At 45.6% G+C, this 14,538-nt stretch overlaps 1 protein-coding gene across 1 annotated transcript in view; it reads right to left on the reverse strand.

Annotated features, from left to right (window-relative positions):
- LOC138581413 (cytochrome P450 2D15-like) overlaps positions 1-14,538 on the reverse strand; it is a 731,414-nt gene that overhangs the window by 226,702 nt on the left and 490,174 nt on the right. The window lies entirely within an intron of this gene.

The following is a 14,538-nucleotide window of genomic DNA, read 5'->3' on the forward strand; positions in this document are numbered from 1 at the left end:
GGATTTAGCAGGCTGCATTACGCACAGACTCAATGGATGTTTCTAATGTTATGTGAGTAATTATTCAGGCGTTTTGATCCCGGGATGAGGGTATGATGAATGGATGCATGGGCAGGTGATTTGATACAGAGTTTGCCATGTACAGGGCTTCTTGGGATCTATCCGCCTCCCCTACGCTATGTGACGCAGGGCTGCCATAGTGGGACCATCGTCTATCTGGCCTTGTTGAGCCCTCCCTGTCTCGACGCGCCCTCAGACACTTGTGTCCATGCACGTTAACATTCCCATCTGATGGATTCTGTTTTGACAGACGCATGCACAGGTACACTCGTTTGTGATGGTGTTTGCACCTCGATATAGATGGTCATGAGTCGCAAGTGGTTTTGGGGTGGTGATGGTCCTTTTGAGTGGGCTAGCATGCATATGGCTGTGGATTTCGTGTGATCATTGAAGTGAGTTGTTCGAATGCAGTTCTGATGGCCATTCTGTTCTTGTTCTTTTCTTTTGGTTGACAGGTATCTCCTCCCCTTTTGCCACTGCCATCTGTATGCCACTCCTGCAGATGGATTTTACTCCCGACACCTGCTGCTTCGTGTTAATCGGTGGAGCAGCATTACGATCTTATGGGACGATCGCCAATGGCCCACATGCCCTTACGCAGTACTGGTGGCTCGGAGCAACATTTCGGCCTTTCAGCTGGACTAGTGCCTCCCCATTGGGTCGGCCCTGCGGTTGTGTGCGCTTCCATGTTGCCTTTTCGTACGTGAATGTGGCTCTGTGTACCATGGGGGAACAGGGCGACACACAGGTAGTGGCTGGTCATTTCATGCGGATGCAGCCCACAATGGTGATTAGTGTTTTGTAGTTCATGGCCTGATGGCTGTATGGCCTTGGTGACTTTGATGTGCATTAAATTTCTATTCTGATTTGGCCCGTGTAGCTTTTTTCTTTGCAAGTGATGTGGCATATGCCTATTTGGGGGGCGATGTATTGTGAGGAGATCTGCATTGGGTTCCAGCTTCGGGGTTTAGTTGCGTGGTACTGTGCTGGGCGCGTTTGCCTACGAAGCACAGTGAGGTCAGGGATGGGGGCTGCCAATATGACTGTTTGAATGTTGTCATGCTCAGGGGCGGGGGATTGGGTTTTGTGTAACAGATGCCGGTCAGCCAGGTGGACTGGTGGAATGATGTGTTTTTCGGAATATTGCTGGTCACAGGTGCCTGTGTTTGCGTGCGTTTCTTGGTGGGGGACTGTGGTCATGTCCATTGGGATGGCTTCTGTATTCGTGACATCTGTGCCCTGCAGCTCCCATTGGCCCCTGTTGTGTTTCTTTTGTTCGTTGCCATGCAGGGGTGACTTGTACATTTCAATGGTTGCATTGTGACTTCATTGCACCTACAGGGAGTTGTACTTTGTGGGCAGGGAGCGGTGTACAGGCACTCAGTGGGGCCGTTTACGGTTGATTCGCGATGCCGTACTTCTCGCCATGGCGGAATGGTACATTACGCCATGCCTGATGGCGTTAGGTACATGTCCGCTAGGGTCGGAATTGGCGTACCCTTGCGCCATGGTGGTGTTTGCGGTTTGGCATGGCGCGCGCGCGCGTGCTTGGTGCAGTTAGCGTTGGCGTTCACTACGGTGTCGCTAATGGCTTCGTACTTTCCGGTGACGGGTCATAGTCGCAACGAGCGCTATTCGATGGCGGAATTGCATTTCCGCCATCGTTTTCACCTTTCCGCCAGGGTCGTAATGAGGGCCATGGTCTTTATCTCTGAATTGAATCAACTGTCTGTATAAATCTAACTTGTCCGATGCCAACTGTAATCTGTTGTACTCTACCTTACAATGACAAATAAAGTTTTTTTAAAAAGATATTGGGCCTCATTACGAGTCCGGCGGCAACCTTGCCAGTGTTACCAGCGGGTTGCCGCCGGACCAGTAATAATTTACTGGTGCCTTACTTCCCAGTGCCACCTGGCTATTACAAGTCTGGTGGTCGGGAAGTCAGGGGCCGTACATTTGTTAATCCCCATTCCGATCGTGTCCTTTGGGACTCTATAGGAGTGGGGACATGGGAGCACCAGCACCGTTAGCAACAGTTCTGTGCTCCCCTGACAAGTCTGCCTACCGTGGCCGTGCGCCCGGCAGGGTCAGACCTGTCGGGCACAGTGGCTCCGGCAGGCAGACTTGTAGTTTTCCGGACCATCAAACATGTATTGAAGAAAGCCTGATTGTTTGTTTTGGAAGATCCTACTGCTGCTCAGCAATCGGTCGTTGATAGTCCAACCCTGCTTCTAAACTGTTGTACCAGGCTAAGTATTTCTCTGGTGTTATTTGAGTCTCCTGGACAGGAAGAAGGGAGACATCAAGTTGCTACCTATGAGGATTTGGATGTTTCAAACTGTCCGCATGTGAATTCGATAAAAACGAAAAGGAAAAAATCCCTGCAAAACATAACAATTGACCTAATACTATGAACAATAAACAGAAATCTTCCTTGAAATTCTTGTGATCTTCCCCCAATGTGGGGGAGATAATTAAACTATATTCTCAGGGGGCTCATGTGACTCGGATGGATGATTCAGTGGCCAGCAGCTCAATTGCTTCAGAATCATATACCATGAAAAAAGGGGTGCTGTCAAATCAGAAGAAAATTACCGCTTTTCTTCTTCCAGCAAGGCAAATACTCTTGGGTCAAAGATTGGCTCCGGAATTGCAGGTTGATAATCCTACTATCTTAAATTTGGTTCCTAATCACCTACGGAGCATTTTTCTCAGTACACTATTCATTTATTTTTGCATTTATTACAGCGCACAAAAACCTTGGGTATCTAGGCACTAGTTACATTGAGGGAAATCGAGAAGAAGGTGGGGCGAAGAGTCTTTGATGGAGAACAGTTAGTTGAACAGCCAGGTCTAAGTTTCTGCGGAAAGGTCCAGTAGGCCTGTTCTCTCAGAGTAGGAGGGAGACTGTTCCAGAGTTTAGCAGCCATGACCGGGAAACTCTTACCTCCCACCGAGAGGTGACTGAAGTTGGGGATCTTCAGGAGGTGTGAGTTCGAGGATCTGAGAGGTCGGGCCAGTAAGGATTTCTCAACACAGCGTGAAAGGTAGGACGGGGCAGTATTGGAGGGACACCGATGAACCAGGGGCATTGTTTTGAACTTAATCCTTTCCTGGATGGGCAGCCAGTGTGCCTCTCTCCTGGCTTCCAATATGTGATTAGATTTGGAGAGACCAGTGGCCGCTTTGAGAGCATTGTTCTGAATCGTCTGGAGTGAGTTAAGGTTGCGTTTAGAAGTGCCAGTAAACACGACGTTGTAGTAGTCAAGCTTTGCTCCTGTGAAAGCTCTTGCAATGGAAAGGCAGTTGGGAGTGGAGAGGAATGGCTTGCTGGCATTAAACAGTTTGGCAGTGTTAGCTGCAGAAGAGGCAATTGGGTTCACATGGCGCAAGAGGTCGAGATTGGTGTCTTGGTAAACGTCAAGGGTTTTGGCAGTGGCAGAGGTGGTGATTCGGTTACCGTCGATGATACATTTTGTAGGCTGGGTCGATGTTGCATAGTATGGAGTGGGAGCCAACGATGAGGATTTCTGTTTTAACATCGTTGAGGCAGAGTTGGTGGAAAGTCATCCAATTTTATATATATATAGTTTATGGTGGCTGAGTCTTGGGGGTAGGAGCTGGTAAGGGGGATAAGGAGCTGTCATCAGTGTAGTTCATATAAGATATGCAGAGTCTGTCAAGATGGTCGAAGAAAGGTTTCATATAAATGTTGTATTGGATAGGGGGGAGGCAGGAGCCTTGCGGCACTCCACAAGTGACAGGAACAGGTTCTGATGTAGAGAAGTTAGCTTTGTTTGTGTGTTGAGAGCAGAGGATATGGTGGTCAACCAGGTCGAATGCTGCGGATAGGTCCCGCATCGTCAGGATGGCGGGTTTGCCCGTGTACTTAATGGCGTGGATTTGTATTTTTAAGTCAAGTAGGGCAATTTCAGTTCTGTGTTTGGGGCAGAAGCCTGATTGGCGAATGCAATGCCGAGGATATTGTTCTCCTCAAGATATTGTTGAACTTGGATGTACGCAACATGATCCAGTATCTTCAGAAGGTAGGGTACAGTAGTAATGGGGCGATAGTTTGTGGGAATGGAAGGGTTGACAGAGTTTTCTGAGCAGTGGTAGGACCCATGCTTCCTTCAGGGATGTTGGCACCGAATTGGTGGATGAGACATTGATGATATCTGTGAAAATGGGAGTAAGTGATTCAGCACAGTCTTTGATGACTGGAGCTGTGCAAATGTCACCTTTTCAGCATGTGGTTTGAGATTTTTGATGATGCTGGAGATGTCCATGGCTGAGACTGGGTGGAATTTGAAAGGGTTGCAGGTGTGGGCCGGTAAGGGGCTGGAAGTTGTGGCGAAGGTGCTTTGGTTAGACTGGCAAGTTGTTTGGTGCAGGTTTCTTCTTTGAGGGAGTTGACTTTTCCAGAGAGGGCATTTTGGATTTTGTCGCACCAAACACTGTCCACTGCCAGGTCTGGCTGGAGAGGGGGCCTCAAGCTCCAGGAGTATTGTAAAAAGTTCCACAGAGTTGGACTTGGCATTGATGATTCTGGAGTTGTAGCTATTAGCTTTGGCAACATGGATTTCCCTTCTATAGTCTTTGGCGAGGGAGGAGAAGAGGGCTTTGCATGCCAAGGGTTTGGAGGGTTATCCATGCTAGCTCAGGAGCACACTTTTTGGCACGGGCTTCAAGGAGTTCAGGAGTAAATCAGGCGTTTTTAGTGAGGGTTTGGCTTTCCTGAGTTTGAGGGGGGCAAGCGTGTCTACTGCCTGGGCAATGGTTTGTTTGTAGAGGTTAACTAGCGTTGCTGGGTCGGACACTGAAGATGGGGTGTGCGCAAGGGTAGCAAGTAATGAGGAGAGGTTGGTGGGGGTTAAGGTTTTTATGCACCGGGCCATACCTTCAGGTTTGGCCAGGTGAACTGGTCTAGGTCGATCTGGGTGTGGGGTTTTGAAGGCAATGGCATGGTGATCAGACCATGGGCAATTGTAGGTGACAGGGGATGAGATGTTGCAGTTCAGGTCGGTGATCCCTTCTAGGGTGTGGCCATGATCGTGGGTGGGCTATAGGGAATGCTGTGTAAAGCCAATGTGGTTACATGCTGTGGCTACGCTGAAGGTGGTTGCATCTGCTGGGTAATTAAGGCCTAGGTCGAGGTCCCCAAGGATTACAACTTTTGAGTTGGGCTTGATGGACGCGAAGATGCTTTGCAGTAAATTCTCCTTGAAGTCAGGACTAGGTCCGTGGGGTGGCAGATCAGGAGGATGGTGATGGAGTCGTTCGGGGACAAGGAGAGCTTGGCAAGTAGGGATTTGCAGTTGGGCATGGCATTGGTTTGCAAGACTCGTATGGTGAGGGTATTTTGAAAGATGAAGGCGACGCTGCCTCCTGTTTTAAAGGATCTGTCACATCTTAGTATGGCATAGCCCGTAGGGATGGCAATGGAAAGGGTTGGGCCAGCAGCGGGGTGGAGCCATGTTTCAGTGATGGCAAGTAAGTCGAGATTGTAGGAGGTTATAAGGTGAAGGATTTCAACTGCATGGGCTGGGAGTGATTTTGCGTTGATAAGCACCAGTTGATGTACTTACAGGTAGGTCTCGCAGGCGTGTGTATTTGCATAGGGCGTAGAGGCTGGGGGATGTAGTGGGGGATGCATGCGATGAACTAAGTATAGAGTCTGAGGAACCTGTTCCTCATTCTGATCGGGGGGGGCATGGCAGTGGCAGAGTCTGGGGTTTCTGATTGCGTGGGGCCTGGTCTGTGGATCAGCGGTGAGCGGAATGATTGGTGATCGTGGTGTGGGACACACACAGAGGGGCTGCGCGCATAATCTGAGTAATCTATTTCTCGAGAGGATCAGAGTAGCAAGGGCAGGGTTGGTTGTAGCATGTTGCATGGGGAATAGTCTACAGATCTGCGATGGGCAGGGCGATTGATGAGCATGGTGTGTGATGTATGCTTTGATCCGAGTGCATAGCCTGACAAGGCTATTCCCCGTAAGGATCGAGGGGTGTATAGAGATGGCGCCATGTCAGGTTGATAGGGTAGAAGGCATGGGTGGCTTAGGAGAGCATTGGGGAGCGGCAAGGTGCGGGTGGGGCTGAAACACCAATGCGCTTACCTGCTGTCCAAATGAGGTGGGAGTCCGTGGGAGCTGGCTGGGCTTGCATGAAAGGTGCTATGGCTGGTCTCAGGTCTGCCTCCTTGTACCCGCCGCCTAGCACCTGCTAGCAGGGGTTCTGTGGTAGATATCTAGCTTCTTTGGCTAGGGTTGTAGGTGGTGGGTCCTGCCTTTATAGACTGTACCGACAGAAGGTGCACCCCACAATCCCGATGGACAGAGTCCACATTTACTGATGTCCCCCAGCAGTGTGCTGGTTTCCAAACTCCACTGCCTTGTCTTCACTGTTGCGGGGTGTAAATGTGAAGGCTTGTGGAGCACTATTACAGCTCCAGGGCCTTCAGTGTAACCCCCACCTCCCACGTACATAGCATTCAACGCTCATAGCCGCGGGCCTGGATCCCTAACTGCACGTTTAGTCCCAGGTTTGGGTGCTTCCCTCAGGCTATCCGGCTTCTGCTGGGAGTATTCTCGGGTGCTGGCTGAGTGTCCAATCCTCTAATGGGGGCCCTCCCGCCAAGTCACATCCTGCTTGCAGCGGGCGGTTGTTATTGCTCCGTCTCACTCTGGTTGAGTTTTCACTGCAGCGAGCCTGGCACTCTCACCATCCGCTAGCTCTGACTCTGCACTCAGCATGCCCAGCAGGCTTGGGTTAGTCCATGTATTCTGCAGCAGTATCCTTCAGGAGGCCCTCAAGTTGTTGTCCCACTACAGACAGCTGTCCTCATCACAAGACTGACCCCACAGGGGCGCAGGGCTGAGTACAGTCCAGCAGCAGATGCACGTTCGCGGCTTGCGACTGCCAATGTGCGGTGGTTCAATGCGTAGGCCAGCCCTCTGATGGTGCCTCAGGATGTCAGGAGGCACCCACCGCTCTGTCCAGTACCATTCAAAAAGGGGGGGCCATCGCAATGACGCCCTGCGGGGAGTTTCACCAACATAGCTGGTCGAGTTCCAGCACACCGTGCCAGGCAATCCCACAGCTGTCCCTCACTCTGGCCCACTCCACTGTATGCACCTTATGGCGCAGCTGCGTCTCAGCAAGAACCGGGCTCCTAGCGCCAGGCCTGTTTGCTGTGTTCTCTGGGGGTGTCGCGCAACCAGTGCAGCGGCGCTGGCCCCCATGGATAGCACTTTGTAGGGGGGGTTCTGTGTGCACACCTCACGGCCAAGGCCAGCAGCGCTACTCGGAGCCGCAGGTGACTGAGGATTATCCCACCTTCTGTGGGGTCCAACAATATGGGGAAACAGTTTCAGCAATCGGGCCATGGACCCGAAATTGACTCTGCAGTGAAAGACAATGAGTATCTCAAGTTCATATGACATAAAAACAGTGGGCTGGAAAAATATACAGCAAGTCAAAGGAAACAACTGGAAATCTTTTCTAAATCTCCAGCACTTTTATCCTTACATTCAGGGGCCATTGGTTATGTTTCTTTTCATGAGCAGGGAACAGAGCGTCTAGTCGCCTATTTGTATTCTAATATAGTTGCTCGACTTGTCTGGGACCAGCTGGACACCTTGAGTTGTATTAGCTCTCAAGTCCCAGTAAAGGGTCTTCTTTTTTAACAGCTCCCATATCCCAAGTCATTCACCACTCGGGTATTCCTGGTAAATGGCCCTTGGTTGAAAGTAGTCTCAAGGCTCTTAATATGTTAAACAAAGTGGGTGGTTCTAACGATAACAGTGTTCACTTCTTCAAGTGACTACCCAACCAATCTTTAATCTTGCAACATGTATGGGTTTAATAACATGAGGATGTCTAACCTGGAAACTGTTTTCTTGGCCCACCATATTTTACTTTTCCAAGAAACAATGACAGTCGAACATTTTGACCTGGATGGTTTTAAAACATTTTCTAGATTAGCATCCAGGGGGTCGCTGGGTCACCCTTCAGGTGTACTGGCGATTGCAACTGATTTATAAATGTTTGTGCACGTTCTTGTGAAATTCGATCTAGGAATGAGGGTGTCTTGGCTGTGGGAGTGTTTTCAGAAACATCTGCAATAGAGCTTCTTATAATACATTTGTAATGGAACCCTGCCAAGATGTCCTGTAATGTCATGCAAGGGGGTCTGGATGAGCTCATTACTAACTGGTTAGAGCAAGGTCACCCCCATAATATAATAGGGGGGGATTTCAGTGCAGATTGGGAAGAGGGAGCTAACCTGAATGACTTACTAAAAACAAACTGTTCCTGTGTCAACTGTTCCAATGGGGGCCACACCTGGGATTTGGTTATGCAAAATTGAGACTTGGTGTTGTGTTTACCAGGGGCAGGGTTTTCAGGTGTTTAGGATTATAATTGGCACAGAGGTCCTCTTTTCTAATGGATAGACTATATATACATATATGTGTGTCTTTGAATCTATGGCTGCTCTGCTCTTCACTTGTGTTTAACAATAAAGGCCTAAGTGGCCACTTAATCTTGTCTTTTGGCCTATATCTATCTGTTCCACTAAATGATTTCCAACCAAATGTGGCTCTGGTTTTGCCAGATAGAGGTGGCTTGACTGTTAAATGGAACAAGCTAGCATGATACAAATATACTTGTCTGGTCAGGCAACTTTGGGATAACTGTGATTGTGTTGAAGATCAATTTTCTGTTGATTGTTACAATGCAAATATTTTACATTGCTTGAAGGTTCTTACGAAGAAAGGACAAGTTAGGGGGCAAAAAAACTTTAATCACAGTTACGGTGCAAGGGCAGCTAGTACTAGGAAAAATAAAAGGAAGCTGCTTAGAAACCTTGTGTACGAATGCAACCCTTTTTCAAAGGTTTTAGGCTTTAAAAAAAGGGAAAACTTCAGGGCTACAAAAATTATATAAAATCCTTGAAAATTCAATTACACGTAAAGGACAATCAATATACTCTGGACAGTATAAAATACACAAATTCTTCCAAGTTTTGGGTTTTAATGAACTCATAATTGGGTATTTCTAATCCCTGTATGGCATATCCAATTTCAGAAGCTCAATTGGTCAACCATTTTTCTGTAATAGACGGCAAACCAACTAAATACTGTATTATGGATTATGGGGTGGACAATATTAAGGCTGCTACTTATGATATTTGGTCACAGGATGATAGTCTGTGGCTGATTTCCAAGGTCAAGCGGTCAAGGGCTCCCAGCCCTGATGGCCTTTTTCCGCTTACATCAACAGATGACTTTGTTATGGTCACGTATCCTGGGAATTTTGTTTCTAGAGGTTTTGGAGACAGTACAAGTTTCTTCTACACGGTTTGAATCAATCATTACGTGGGAAAGCTCCTGGCCCTCACTGTTTAAGCATCAACATGTACAAGAACGATCTGACAGTCTGGGGCCCAGTACTCACTCAAGTGTTCAATGCCGTCAATGAACTAACTGGGCATGGTCCCTCAGAGGTGGCAAGAGGCTATAATAACACCCATCTACAAAAAAGGAGGGAGGGAGATGCCGGGTAATTATCGACCCATCTCCCTCCTCGATGGAGCCGGGAAAATCTATGGTAAGATTCTGCTGGACCACCTGCAGAGCTGGACTGTTTCAGAAGGTATTCTAAGCCACCTGCAAGCCGGTTTGAAGGAATGCATGGGAACAGTCGAACAATGTCTCTGGATGGATCTGTTGGTAACAAAATAAACAATTCTTTGCACCACCAACCTATTTTTGTGGATCTGCCTTCAATTTATTCTCACGGAGCAAGCTATGGTCTGTTCTGGCAGCCGATAGAGTACCACCAACGTTCCTCAGCTCTATAATAGCGCTCTATAGGAACAGTAATGCTTTAGTTCACTGTGGTCTGGGAGGCGAATGCACCGTGCAATTCGCAGTCCTGACAAGGTATCAGACAGGGATACTTCCAGATCTCACTACTTTTCTGCATCTTTTTTAACAAACTTATAGATGCATAGAGGATGCGAAATGTTCGATATCCAGAGTTATACTTCGCGAACAACACTGCGCTCCTTGCAACTAGACATTGTGTCTGGACATCAGCACAGCCAAAACAAAGCTGCTGGTTTTCAGACACAGAGCAAGTAGGACAAACAAAATACACATTGAAGCCAATGGAGCTCAGCTGGAACAAGTGACTGCCTATGATTACTTGGGTCTCCCCTTTGCTGAGAATGGCCTGTCGTCAGAACAAGTAGTGAAAGCGAACTTGAAGTTGGAGACGTTTGGAGGAGGAATGCTGACATTTTTCTCATCACCTGGTGAAAATGCATTATCCACCAGCTATACAACTCTACAAGATGAAAGTAGTGCACCAGCTTTGTATAGGGCCACAATCTGGGGATATGCAAACTCAGGCCTATGTGTTTTCAGAGAACAACTTTCTAAAATCTTTGCTTTTACAGCCCAAAGGAGCCCCCAATGATATATTACATTTGGAATGTGACATCTGTCCAATTGAATTAATCCATAAAGCCACTGCTTTTTTGGGTCGGTCTTTGGATGTCTCCTGTTTTATCAGACTTTAGGTCAATTGTTATCGAGTTTGTATCACTAGATGGCAGTGGCGCGACTCCTTGGCTCAGACATGTCAAGTACTAGACACGCAGGCTCAGCTTGCCTGATCTTTGAGACTGGCCATACGATATGACCAGGGAAAGTCTGCACCTAATCAAGATAGCAAGTGTGAATGTGAGCAGGAAGTTATTGGCAACATCGTGCTTAAATGCTTAAAACACTCCTGCGGCCAACAATATTTGGATCGAAACCAGGTTTTCGGGTATGAACTCTATTTAGATATAGTACAACCCCCTTATGTTCTCTTTTTCTGAACCTAAGAGCTGGCACTTTCAAAACAGCTGTATATACAGTGAAATGGTCCCTACAAAACTCACTTGTTTGCTTAACGTGTGGGGCCCCTGTGGAGTCAGTCACTCATTTTCTGCTATTTCCTTTGCATGCTGCCTTAAGATCACAGTATTTACTACCTATGTTCAGAATGCATGATATTCAAAGGGTAGTGGTTGCTCTTCATTTCTGTATTAAAACTGAAAATTCTATTGAAATCCGGAATGTTGTTAAATACTTGCACAGGGCCTGGCTAAAGATAACGAGAATTCTCAAAGAATCAGTTAAATTAGTTTACATTTTATATTTGCACTTTTTCCTTTTTAGATATGTGTAATCATGATATACTGTTTTTATCTGTTTAATCATTTTCAAGGATTTCTAAAGCAGTGAATTGTTTTATGGACTTTATCTGAAGCGATGATGATGCAGATTTTGTGGCACGTGCTTTGATGGCTTTATATCTGAATAAAGATGATGATGATTGATCAATCACTATCCCCGTCTTCAAAAGGGGTTACCCTCCATCTCGTCAAACTATTGGCCATTAGCTCTCCTTGCTGCGTGCACTAAGATCTTTGTGTCACTTCTCTTGAGAGATTTAAATCACTGGGCTAGGTATCATCTCTCAGTTTCAGTTGGGATTTAGGCCTCAAATGGGCACCCTGTTAAATGACACGATTATGGCTCATGTCCTAGCAGCAGTTTTGAAAGGGTCTATTGGTACAACTCATATGTCCTCGATGGACATGAGCAGTGCCTTTGCTCGAGTGGATCGGATTATCTTGTAGAATAAACTATTGGGTTGGCATATTCTCCCTTCTTTGGTCAAACTATTAGCTATTCTCCATACGGATACCACCATTAGGGTGAGGCTAATTAGTGAGAGTATGTTGTCAAGACCAATATCTACTTTTATTGGCCTAAAGCAGGGATGTGTCTTGGCACCAACACACTTTTTTAACATGTATGTTTCGGACATTGATAGCTTGTGGTCTCAGGCTGTTATTTACCCGATTAGACTAGATCATTTAAAAGTGAATTGGTTGGCTTTTGCCAACAACCTGGTCTTTTTTTTTGATAAGACACCAAAGGCCTACATTAGAAACTAAATATCTTCTTTAGCTATGCCAATAGTAACAGTCTTTTAGTCAACAGAACTATATTAAAAATGATTATATACACTACCAAAACCAAACCTAAGACCAAAGTTTGGACAGTCAGTGACCAAAGATTAGCACAGAATGCTTCTATTAGATACTTGGGTTACAACTTATCTAATGTCATGTCTAAAACCGTGTTGAGGTATATGTTGAAGGTAAAATCCAAACCTCAAATTTCACAGTTAAGAAGGGTATACTTCAAAATCTAAGAATAGTCTGTTACCTTTAATCGGTTACTATCAGCCTCAAGTGGAGCCCACTATTTTATAGAGCTTGGATATGACCTTGCTTGATATAGGCACAGACTTGAATACCCTGCAAGGGATCATTAGGAAACAAACCCCAGGATTGTTGTGGTCTATTCCTAATGCAGTGGTTTGATAACAACTTGGGTTGACCTTGTTAAGCTGCAGGGCTTCTTGGCACCAGCTTGCCAAATATGCAAAAAATATTTGTCCTCCTCTTAATTCTTTATTTGTTGATATTGATACTATTTTGTACACTCATTCTTTGTACTCCATCAACATGTTTAAGGAAAAAATGGTAAGGCTCTTGGACAAAATTCAATCGAGTGAAGAAGAGTTTATAGGGAATTCAGGGAAGATGAGGTACAAACTGTTTGCCTTTGGTGCGAAAACCTGTAACAGCTGGGTTTGTACAAGATATACACAGAAAGTGCTAGACATTTTAGGAGAAGGCTTTACCGAAATATGTTTTCTCTGTGATAAGGCCCGTAATCTTTGCATTTGTTTTTGTCTAAACCACTTTCCTACAATACAATTGGACGTATAGGGTCCTGGACTTCTTGTTGTGGCAATTCATTCTTTTGTAGACTTTGTAAGCAAGAATCAGTGCTTGAGACATTCAAATATTTAACTGTCTATTGTTCAGCAATTAAACATCTGAGGACTACATATTTTAATTATTTTTTACCTGCGCAGAACCTTCGGTCAGGTGAAACGCTTTGGTCATGCCTAATGCGGGGTGATAGCGTTTCCTTGGTTTTAGCTCTATGTAGATGTTTGCAAGAACTTTCAGTTATTCTTGATGCATTGACATGATTTTACCTCCATGTTTCTTATTTTTCATACTTTTCATTTTTCATGATTTTACTGTAAAATAATTGTTTACTATTGTTCAATTATTGTTTTAAATTGTTGTTTGTGAAAGGTTTGATCATTTTAAGCCATACCACTATAAAAAAAGGTTTTTCAGGAGAGGGTTGACAATGGCAGCTTTGAAGGTTGGGGGACAAGGCCTGAGGCGAGTGTGCTCAATAATGGGGAGGTGTTTGAGTTTGGAGATGTGGAAGGACATATCATTCAAGGATAATGGAGTGAAGGAGTCATGTAAAGGGGCCAACCTGTGTGGGGAGAGAGGAAAGCAGGGAGAGGAGGGGTGGTCGAAGGAGTTGTAAAAGCACAAATGGTTTCTGCTTTCACAGCAAGGCATTCAGAGATCAAGAAAAACATGGACTGTGAAGATGGAGGCAGTTTTGTTGTAATTTTGGAGCATAGTGAAGAGTTATTTATGTGGGTTATAGCTTTCTCTATATGGGTAGTGTAGGTGTGCCGTTTTATAGAGTTAGAGTTGGCGCTGACCATCAAATTTGGAAGTGGGGGAGTGAGAATGGTGGTGATTTTCAGAACTCAGCTCTGGGGGACGGGGGAGGTCAAGTACAAAGTTGGGCCAGTTGTTGAAGGAAGCTAGGCAGGTCGCAAGGACTGTAGAGGGTGAAGGGCGGGGGTTGCCAAGAGGGGTATGAAAGTCAGCAATGTTAAGTTTGTTCCAAGGCCATGGGCAGTAAATGGGTGGGAAAAACCAAACAATACCTACCATGATGTGTATCCCTCCTCATATGCCCTTTCACCCTATCGGTACTCTAATGCAATAGTTGACGCATAGCAGCCTAAACTAATAAGGCAAGCACAAGGAGACTCCTGTCGGTGAAATGGCGTACAAGGAAAGCAAAGGGGCATTAACGAGTGGCCAAGCACCATAATGGTCTACAAAGAAAATAAAGTGCAGTGAAAAAATGTGAATGCATGGACCCTGCACAAGCAAATAACCACAGGGTCAAAAAGATAAATCCCATAGAAATCACTAACTTCAAAATTGGCTGATGATATTTTTCATGTTTGAAATGTTACTGTTAAAAATGTACTTGTACTATAAGAATTACAAACATTAAATGTAAAACCTAGATATTTTTCTAATTTTTTTTCATTGTCACATGGTTATCATCTAACCTTTGCCAGATTGTACAAACAAATTTCATGATAAACATCTACATAAGAGAAACTGATAAAATCAACGACAGGTAAAATAAATGGAAAATTTTAAAACTTGCATTAATGAAATTCATTGCATGGAAAGTGTACTAAAACAATTCTTAACAGCAGT

The sequence above is a fragment of the Ambystoma mexicanum genome, chromosome 3p, assembly GCF_040938575.1.
Source record: "Ambystoma mexicanum isolate Mex_15411 chromosome 3p, UKY_AmexF1_1, whole genome shotgun sequence".
Taxonomy (NCBI): domain Eukaryota; kingdom Metazoa; phylum Chordata; class Amphibia; order Caudata; family Ambystomatidae; genus Ambystoma; species Ambystoma mexicanum.